The sequence below is a fragment of the Dermacentor albipictus genome, chromosome 4, assembly GCF_038994185.2.
Source record: "Dermacentor albipictus isolate Rhodes 1998 colony chromosome 4, USDA_Dalb.pri_finalv2, whole genome shotgun sequence".
Taxonomy (NCBI): Eukaryota; Metazoa; Arthropoda; class Arachnida; order Ixodida; family Ixodidae; genus Dermacentor; species Dermacentor albipictus.
This window is the reverse complement of record NC_091824.1, coordinates 65897435-65908542: the sequence shown is the minus strand read 5'-3', so window position 1 is coordinate 65908542 and position 11108 is coordinate 65897435.

The window sequence follows — 11108 nt, the reverse complement described above, 5'->3', positions numbered from 1 at the left end:
TTTGCACGCGCCCAAATTTCAAAGGCCATAAAGCGATGCGCTCGGTTCCTTGAAACACGTCCAGATGGCACTCGCTTCCGAGACCGCGTTTCTACCAGAAAGCTCGCCTTCGTGAATAGCGTTCGCCGCCAGCGTTTCCCGTAAACATTACAGTTACATAAGCTGCAGCGGCCGGGAAGTGTGAAAAGCAGTCAGGGATTTTTGAATGCTATCGCGTTCCACTCTTAAAGCAAAGCTTAATCATCCATCAAATATTCGTGTATAGAGATATGACAGTACATTGGATGGTTCCCTCCCCCCCTTTTTTTTCTTAATATATTCCCCATAGCTCGGATTCAGTCGCGCGATCTCGTGTTCAGCAGTACAAGGCGGTTCCGTTTAGCCACCGCTGAAAGTTCGAGAGCTGTTTAATAGGGATCGTTGTCCGAAGGGAAAACTGCATTAAAGAAGGAATTTTAGTGCTCCCTGTTGTGTCCACGGTGATTGAATCACTGCGTAGGAGAGATTTCCAACAACTGGCGTGCGTGCGGTTTAACGTACCTCAACACCAGCCTACTGCCGTCTGCTTTGCGTACTGTGAGTATATAGCCTCGACCGCCGAAAACTAAGAACACGTTTTAATGTGGTACTTGTTATCCTGTGAGCTATCGTGTGACGAAATTTGTTTATAAATGCATTCCCGAAATGACGCAAATTGCTCGTTGTGTGCGCCAGTTTTACATTATCGTAGAGCCAAATTCAGCGCCTACTTTTAGCGAGACTTTGCCGCTGTTAGGTTCACGTTTGCGGTGCGTTCCCGGAATGTGAAGTGGGTATGTATTTATAACAACGTCACTGGTAAAACCACTATACTCACGCACAACTTTCTGTGGTTGTGAAGGGAAAGCTACGGGTGCGTGGGCGCCAAGTAATCCGCAAGCGTTTCACAGTGCTTTTGGTTGCTCGGAACAGACGCTTAATCGACGCAGGTTCACGTGCGACGGTTTCGCGTTTACCTGACGCGGAAGGGAAACGCCACAAAGTAAGTAAACGTTTACATTCACTGGTGTGTTTTATCTTATTAAACTGTTTCTCATAAGGTGTTTATGTTTCCTCTTCCCCAGCTTAAACTAACGTGGATGAATACACGGGTGTCTCTCCAGAAGCGTTCTCACTTGGGCGCGCCTGGCCTCCGTAGCTATCACTTCACCGCCACAGAAAGTTCTCTCCGAGTATACCCACATTATGTTAAGCATGAAATTCCTTTAGCGCCAGTTGTAAGTGGCCTTTAAGTGTCAATTGAAGTCATAGCGCTGGATTGACACGGACAAGAAAGACGACAGGACGTGTGCTACATGGATGACCTTCAAGCGACCTTGAGCCGTTATCCGGGAACTCAAACGAAACAAAACAAGATCATCCAGGCAACCAGTCAAAATGAAATGTCTCTGGCCCCTAACCCTTTTCACAGGGCTACATTGTATACGCTAGTTGTATACTATGCCAAGAAATTACAAAAGTTATTACTTCTGTGTTCGGGCCCACGTGGCGGCGGAGAGACTCGATCTCTTTGTCCCGACGTGGGAGCGCTCCGCTGCGCTCTAACGCGCGCCCTGAAGGACCACAACAAAGTCCATCCATCCATCCATCCACCCATCCATCCATCCATCCATCCATCGATCCATCCATCCATCCATCCATCGATCCATCCATCCATCCATCCATCCATCCATCCATCCATCCGTCCGTCCGTCCGTCCGTCCGTCCGTCCGTCCGTCCATCTGCTGTTCACACTATAACTGAAGCTGTAACTTCTAGTTCGCTGAAGTTCTATTTGTCATCTCCAATAGCGTCGTCCAAAAGGCAGATGCAGGGTACCGTCCACAGCATTGTCATCTTTTGGCACTGAGAGCTGAATGCGAGCTGTTGGCGAGGTCCGCGGTGTGGGTTTCGCATAGCCTTGAGGGATGGAGCCACGCTGAGTGGCACCTTGTTCAGGCGTTTCGCCGCGGTGGCTTAGCGGTTATGATGTTGCACTGCTAAGCACGAGATCTCGGGATCAAATCCCGGCTGCAGCGGCCGCATTTCGATGGAGGCGAAATGCAGAAACACTCGTGTCCCGTGTAATGCGGGCACGTTAAAGATTCCCTGGTGCAATTGATGGTTCGGATGTTTGTTGTGATCTTGTTCTTTATTGAAAGGCATGCTGTTCTGTGGGTTGTATGGGTCATCTCAATGATTTACGCACTGTTCACTTCGCTGAGCGCTTGTAGCCTGTGCCTTCCAGGTGTATTGCCCATTGGATTTTTCGCTTGCATACGGAGGTATCAGTCGCTGCCTTTTTACTTGCTTATGGGGGTATGAGCCGTTGCTTTTTTGCTTGCTTACGGGTGATTCAGCTATTGCTGATGTTTATAGACGCTTGCTTTGAGCTTGTCCTTTATTGTAACGTACGCTGTTCTATTAATTCTGTGCGTGGTTCCAATGAATGTATGCACTGTTCGCTTCACTTTGCTGAGTGCTTGTAGCCTCTACATTACGAGGAGGAAGAATCATTGCACTATTTCATGCTTACGGGGTATGAGCCATTGCGGATGATGATACTTTTTGTTCACTGACGGACACGACTAATGCCGACCACCAAGAGGCTAACAGCTTCGCTGTAATATTCTGGAGTCCTTTGATTACGCAACCCAATCTCCGGGTGTTTCTGCAGCTTACCATTGTTTGTGCCTGCGTGCGTGTGAGTGTGCGGTGTGAAAACTTGCTCACGCCTGAAGAAAATGAAAACAGGCTCTAGGCTAGGAGCTATCACGGGAAAGGACACAACGCCTGCCTGCTCTTTTGAAAAGAGTGCTCAAAAACACATGCACCCTTAAAACGGTTGCACCCTTTGCGGTGTATATTTTTCCTAGAATAATTATCGTCATCTGCCTTGCTTGCGTTTCCTTTCCTGAAAACTCGGCGCTCGCTACTTTCCTGTCGAGAATGCAGCGTAACACTGATAACGCGCATAGTGTTCGTGAGTGGGAAGTAGCGGGCTCGCAGCGTTAAAGAATGGAAACGCGGGCAACCCGGATGACGATTATTGTTGTGGGACAAGATACGCCCCAAAGCGTGTAAATTTTTCTAAGAGTGTATGTTTTGAGCACTGTTGCCAACATATATGTTGGCAACAGTGCTTGAGGCTCATGGACAAACAAGTACGCCACCAGCGGGACAGAATGTCGACGGCCCTCGCGTTTCTCAATGCCCTCGCGTTTCTCAACTCGAGCATTGCGCAAGTATGACTGCTGCCGCCCTCTTGGGAGCGAATTGCGCAGCGGCAGGACGGTCGTGCTCTTAACCCATTAGGGACCAGCGTGACCATATGGTCACGTTAGTCTGCACAGTGGATTTCAATTATTTAGATTAACAAAATGGCACCGAAAGCGCCTTTGACATGCCGATTGACAGATTAGAGTCCCCTTTATGGATACCAAGTGTCAGCAGCTGTCAGTCGTTTTGTGGGAGCCCCTCGCAGAGGCGGGAATAAGTGTTGCTATGCGAGTAGCGTCGCGATGCATCGCTCCAAAGGTTAAGTGTTTTTTTTCTTCACTACTTGCTTAAGCAATTGTTGGATATCGTTACCTCCATATTGCTCTTTGAATATGTGACCTCCGATGAGCATTTCGGAAAGAAATATGTTTGATTTATCCATGAACGAGTACGTTATCTTGTGCGTTGCCATATGGTCACACTAGGCCTTTAGGATAGCGAACTTTTTTTTTCAAACTGCATTCTCATCTCTTGCACGGCTGCTGGCGCGTTCCCACAGTGGTTATTTGTTATTTTATTGTCTGAATAGGTAGATGTTGGAAGAAATAGCGAAGATACTCGAAGAGGAAGATGACGATGTGTCAGTGATTTATATCGAGCTGCCAGATCTGGCAGCTCGATATAGGCTAGCACCTATTTGGATGAACACTCTGCCGATGAAGACTCAGACAGGCTCATTGACAATCTAAGCGGGCGGCAACTATGAGCCGGCGCTGAAGCAATTTTTTCCGACGGATGCAGCATTGGTGGATGCGAGTCTGACCACAACGACCCCGGCGGGCAAAGTGGCGGAACATCAGAGGTGTCTTCTACTGCAGTTCATGCGGCCATTCCTGCGAAATTATCCACTGCTTCTAAGTGGACGAAGGATGATCTCCAGAAAAGCCTTGGCATATTTTCCGACCCAAACTTTGCTGCTTAAAGGGACGTTTCAGCTGTTGAGTTGTTCGAACTCTTTTTTGACGAAGCCGTCATGGAGCACTTAGTCGAACAAACAAGAAACGTTATTTTGAATATGCCTGATCCAAAGGTTACCAAAGAAGAATTAAGATAAGTTTTCTTGGAGTACTTGTTTTTTCCGGCTATAACCGCTTGCCAGAGAAAAAGTGCTATCGGGACAGCGGCACGGATATGTGCAACACGATGACCTAGAATGCTATGCGAAGAAATCGCTTCATACAGATAATGTGATTCCTGCACGGAGCGAAATGCAAGCCTAACACTAAGTGATAATTAGGCAAAGTTGCGCCCATTGATGGCACTATTGAAAATAAGATTTCTGGAGCACTTTCAACCTGTGCGTCACCTGGGCTATGACGAAAGTATGATTGAGTATTATGGTCGTCATGACTGGAAACAGTTCATACGCGGAAAGCCTATCCGCTTCGGGCATATAGTATGGCGGCTAAATGCCAAGAACGGATACCTTGTAAACCTCAAAGGGTATCAAGGCAAGCAGGGGATCTCGGAACATCTAAAAATATGAAAAGTACTTCGGAAAAGCAGCGGCGCCACTTCTTCAAATGCGGGGTGAACTCACAGCAGAGACGCAAAACCTTCCTTTTTTTCTATTTCGATAATTTATTCACAAGCATGCAGCTACTCAGGCATCTCAAGGCACAGGGCTACGAAGGCACGGGCACAGTGAAGCAGAACCGTCTTCAGAAAGAATGCCCTATCGCTGGACCAGAACTCGTCAAGCACCAACCTCGCAAGCACGAAGAGCCCGTGCTGGGCGACAATGGGATAATTGTTGTCCGCTGGATGGACAATTCTGTAGTAACGATCGTAAGCACCATTCAAGGCGTAGAGTCAATGTCATCTGCAGACAGGTACTCTCGTGTTCAAAAGAATCGAATCAAGGAGGCCCGTCCAAACACGATACAAGATTATGGGAGTACAAAGTACAACAAAGTACAAGATTTATGGGAGGTACGGACCAGATGGATGCAAATCTAGGTGCCTACAGGTTTGCAATCTGTGGCAAAAAGTGGTGGTGGCCGATTTTCACTTGACTTTGTGATGTATCTATCAGCAACACTTGGACGCTAATTCGTAGCACAGGGTTCAACGTCACGCACGTGGAATTCCGCAGGCAAATTGCGCAAAGCTACCTGATGCGATGGGACAATAAGCCTAGAGGTCCTGGTCAATGCAGAATCCCAAAGACAGGTGATTTGCCATTAGGTATTGGCCCACTTTGTTGCGCCAATACCTAATGGCAAGAGGTGGAGGTGTGCATGAGATAATTGCAACAACGCGGTGCACACAAAACGCACAAAGTATGACGTCGGCATGTGTATTCCATGATTTAAACCATATCACACTAAATGAGTGCTCGACTATTCGCTATGTATGTTTTTTGTGGTGTTTCATGGCTTGAAATAAATGTTTTTCACTTCACGTATTTTGCTGTAGCGTAAGGGCCCAGCGTGACCATATGGTCACGGGCTATATTTCAAAAAGTAATTAGGCAAGAGTAATAATATTTTGCATGTGAATTATTAGTATAAAGGGAAGGTTATATATTATATTTATTTCAAGATAGCAAGAAAAAAAAGAAACCGGTCCCTAATGGGTTAAACTCTGTAAGGCGGCGTGAGTGATCTAAAAAAAGCTGCCGCCGGCAGCGCCTGCGTTACCTGACAGTAAATCACTTGCTAACTGGGCCCGGTTAGCCCTAGCCTCTCATTGAAGTGTTATTTTAGAAACACCAAACCTGTCATGAACGCATGGGGTTCGTTTTTCATAATTGTTGCTTTCAGTTATGGCGTCGATCGGCTACTGTTACCAACCAAATTGTTTCGCGTCTTCATGTACATGAATGTCAAAAGCATACTATGCTGCAGAGCACCACATAACGAACAGACAGCAAGGACGACAACATAGGTACGACGAAAACTTTGAATTGTTCGTTTCTTTTTCATCGAAAGCTTGGAGTAGCGTTGTTAAAGCTAGGTTCTGTTAACGTTGCTGGTAATATTGCAATTAAACAGGATAATAACACTTGCCAAACATGATTTTAATAAGGTTCAAACAACAATTCTGCAACATAAAAAGGAACAATATAACACCTTACTAACATTCATCCATTAGTAATGATATGAGCAGCAAGTACATCTACCAGGAACAGACTTCAGGTTGCACACTGAAAGTTTAATGCTGAGTTCTAACACTGAAAGAATGAAAAACCACGTGAAGTAATGACGAAGCGCTTCGTCCTTACTCCTCGTAGTCCTTCATTTTTCAATGCTAGAACTCAGTGCAACACAATCGTGAGTGCACAACAAATAGTCTCGTTCATCTTTTTACTTAACAGGATTGAATGAATGAAAGCATAACGAAGACGTATAAAGCACGAATACGACCTACGCTCACTTACTTGGACAAACTAACTTCAAGCTACCCCATATCGCCCATATCAAAAACCTTGCATGAGCTGGAGTGAAGGACAGCGCACGGTCTAAGTTTTCGCCGTAAGAGAGAGAGAGAGTGGCAAACGAAGAAGGAAATTTAGGCAGGTAAATCAAAAATATTGCCCGGTTGTCTACCCTACACTTGGGGAATGTAAATATTGAGGCTACCGATGACTTTGTAGTTGCTTGCGATTTATCAGATGAATAGGTGGAAAGTTGTTAAAGTTCTTGCTTTTGCAAAGACAAAAGTAAACAAGGTAACAGAGCGACGAAAGTACTGGAACACCATTATTGTTGCAGAAATACATTATTTTCAACATTCAACTTTGAAATGTGGCGTTGGATAAATTTTAATTTAACCGTGACCGATACGGACCAACAGTGGGCAGGGCGACTCGTCGAATACATTTTCGCATGTACTTCTTGTACATGTGATTTATGTGCCTTGGCGTACGCAACTTTTGCAATTAAGTAATCAGGAAGCACAAAATTAGCAAACATTTGTTAATTATCTTATTAAGGTTCATGAATATAGTAAATGTTTATGTGAGGAACTTTAATAGCATTCGAGAACAACTTCGTTTTATTTGTCTTTGGCACTTATAAACTGCTTAGGTTCCGAGATATCTCTAATCAAATTTGACGCTTAATTCGCTGATTTCGCATTCAGAGCCGGTACTCCCGATACACAGAGGAACTGCCCACGTGACGAAGCCGATTGCGGCTAGTGGGCGAATCCAGCTTTGCTTTGCCAACCTACAGCACCAGCGCAGCAGTTAGCATCTCCGCCTGGTTAATAGAATGGCGTGCCACACAGGAAAAGTTACGTCATATGAGAGTGTAGAGGGCGAAGGGGGAGGGACGTTCATTTTTGTTCCGAAACCCCTGCCTCTGAATGCAAAACTAGCGCATTGAGCGTAAAATTTAATTACAAGCATTTCGGAACGCATAACACTTCAGAAATGTCAAATAAAATGGAACTGTTCTTGAATTAGATTCCCTTCAAATTTCTAATTAAACGTGCAGCATAATCGTGAAATTTTGAGAAAGTTAGCAGATTTTTGCTATAATGTACTTTCCTAATGTGCCTGATTGAGAGAATTGCGTCTGCTAAAGCGCATAATCTACATGTGCAAGTAACATTCACACATGTGCATTTACACGTTGCACATACGCAGCAGCTATGCAAGCTCCAGCAAACAAGCTTATATTGCCGCAGAGAGCTCTCCACATGCCAGTTTCGAGCACTTTCGTGAGGTACCCCTCCAAGCGCCTCATCGCTAAAGCCCCTAGGCATTTCTCATCACATCGTCATTACAAGAGCGCCAGCAGCTCCTCGCGCATGGCCATACAGCACGTGTCTCACGTGCACGCGCACACGGCAGCGCCCGAGTCTCCCGTCCAATGAAAAGCCACGGCGTGTCTCCTGGCCTTCGGGGTGCGTGAAAAGTGCGTTCGGCGTGGAGACGCGGTTAACTGTGGAATAGGCTCCTGTTAACTCGTTTTAACGCGACAGCGTTAAGGAGCTCGTGTCGCAGAAAAGCCGGTGTCGTCGTCAGCGGCGTTGGCCGTGAGCGATAAATCTTGCAACATCCTGCAAGATGGGCTGGTGAGAATCGAACCAGGGTCTCCGGAGTGTGAGACGGAGACGCTACCACTCAGCCACGGTTTTTTTTCTCTGTTACCTTGATTTCACCACCACTCAAACGCCTACAAAGTAGGTCACTTGGTGCAGAAAAATAAGATTACATCATTTCGAGAGACTACATATTTAGAAGGCACTCAAAGAGGATATCACGGACACCAAAGTGTCAAGCTCCTGAAACCACTCTGGCGGTTCAATCATGTGCTTGAGGGCATCACGCGTGTGCCTAAGACTTTCACTTAGGTGTTCCCTCACATACCTTTCATCTACGCGGGCATTCCTGACATCCATGCGCGTTTTCCACACGTTGCTCATACACAAAAGCATTACCAAATCAGCCGGCACTCCCCCTGTGTCTGCACACGGTAAGAGCCGAATACCGGAAAGACTTAACGGCAGTTCTTTCGTCAGAGTTCGTTTCAGAACATCGCACAAGAAAACTGAGTCATGGCAATCCAAGATGATGTGCTCAATAGTTTCAGGTTTCTTACATATGATGCGCTTAACAGACCATGGAACAAAAAAGCCCTTGCTTTGCAGCCGTGGCTTCACAAGGAGAGTGCCCTAATGCAATTGAAAAAAGAAGGTTTTCGCTGAAGATCTAACCGGCATTTTCCTCACGCGTTTCACCACGTTGCGTTCAGGTCCTAAGTTACACATCATACGGTAAACAGGATGCGGCACGAGAACATCAACCAGAACACTATAAAGTTTCTTACGCGACACGGAAGTCAAAAATTCATTCGAAAAATGCTCTTTCAGTAAAGAAAAGGACATAACAACTTCCCTCAGAAAGCCAATTGGTGTTCGAGTACTTTCATTTGCTGATGAGACAACCCACTCAGGCAAGGAAGAACTCAATCTCACTTGAATAACAGTGATATATTTCTGCATACTGTCAGCCACGAGATCGTTCCTTCAAAACGGGACAAAATCGCCTCTAGTGAATGCGGTGTTGCCTTATAAACGTGCCGTAGAAAGTTATACTGCGGTGTATATCGGTAATTATTACCATGTAACTTACGGAAGTCGCAGTTTCACGAGTAGCGAAGTAAGTTTCCGCTAAATTTCTTCTGCGCTCTGCGCACACGCAGAGCCATCTAGCGGCAAACACAGAAGACCCCCTCCTCGCAGTGTACGGCGCTGCCCCGACATGTGGCGCGCCACTCGCCGCATGACCGCGTCCGCCATCATGGCGCGTCGGGGCCCGGCTATCTTTGCCGATCGCGACGTTTGGCTGGCGTAGCGCGTTTGAGTAGGCGGTGCGAACGGGATGCGATAACGCTATCGCGTTCCACTCTTGAAGGCGAAGCTTAGGCGTCCTCCAATTTTCAAAGTGTGTGAATGCTTAATATTGAGTTTCCGGGCACAAGTTCGCCCACAATAAACCAATTTGTTTAGTGTGCCTCATTGAAGAGTGCTACAATATTGGTTTTATATGCTGACTGACAAAGCAGGGCCAGAGAGCGCACCAGCGCTCTCTGGCCCTACTTCAATAAAAATCAATCAATAAAAAAATTCGGTACGTAGCCTAAACGTATAAAAAAATTTTAAAAATGGGGTTTTACATGCCAAAATCACGACCAGCTTATGAGGTACGCCGTAATGGGGGATTCGGGAAATTTGAACCACCTGGGGTTCTTTAACGTGCACCCAAGTCTAAGTACACGGGTGTTTTCGCATTTTGCCCCAAACGTATAATATGTCAACTCATAAGTACAGTCAACCACGATGTTTTACGGAACACGAGATCTGAGAAAAAGCTCAATATTTGTGCAGCATCACAACGCAGTCTAGTATACATATTTACAGCCTCTACTAGTGTATGTGAACAACATTGTGATGTTTGGGTTTACTGACTACTGTTGCAGGTTGCTGTGAAATCGAACGTTTTCTGAGTTCTCATGATTCCAGAGCTTTTGTGGACGAGCGTACCTGTCATGCACGCCGATATTATACAGGATAGCGCGTTATATTCCAGGGCTTGTTTGATTTCTTTTCTTTTCTTTGAGTTGGCCGTTTCGTACGTGCGTGCCGCTGGGAGTGTGCCAATGTTTGACCGACCTTCCAGAATGTGTGTTGGCCACAGTGATAATCTTTTCTTTACAATCTTGAGATGTAGCAAAAGATATGTCCTCTATTTCTATACATACGACTGTCATCGCCGTTGTACTCTCGACAATCATCCTGCGTGGTATCCGTCCTCCTCACATCATTGCGCAGACGTCTCACACTGCGCGACCATCAGATTTGATGTTTGAATCCAGACATAGCATGTGAGCGGTGTAATGCATGAACAAAAAAAAAACTGTTTGGGATCATTGTTGTGACTCTTGTGGGTAAATAAATATAACCATTGAATGAGATTACGCGTTGCATAAGATGAAAGCAAAGACAATTTTTGGCATCGCCGTTAGTTCTATTCCATTTAATTAAACCAGTCATTAAAGGTTCGTTTCACATAAGCGTTGAATCTTCATAATTTTTTAATGCAATTGTAGTTTTTCGAGTACTTCAACCTAATTTCCTGAATCTGGCTAGCCACCTTGCCTCGAAACTGTGCAATTGCAAAAAAAAAAAGAAATCAGGCAGAACTAACGCTGCATTGACATCTCGGTGAGCGATAGTTTGCGCATCACACCAGACGCGCTGCTCATTTCAGAGACGAATTCGTCCTTCAGCAACCGTAATGGGCCTAGCACAGTAAGCAGTAATTTTAGTCCGCACTAAAACGCACGCAATCACGAGAC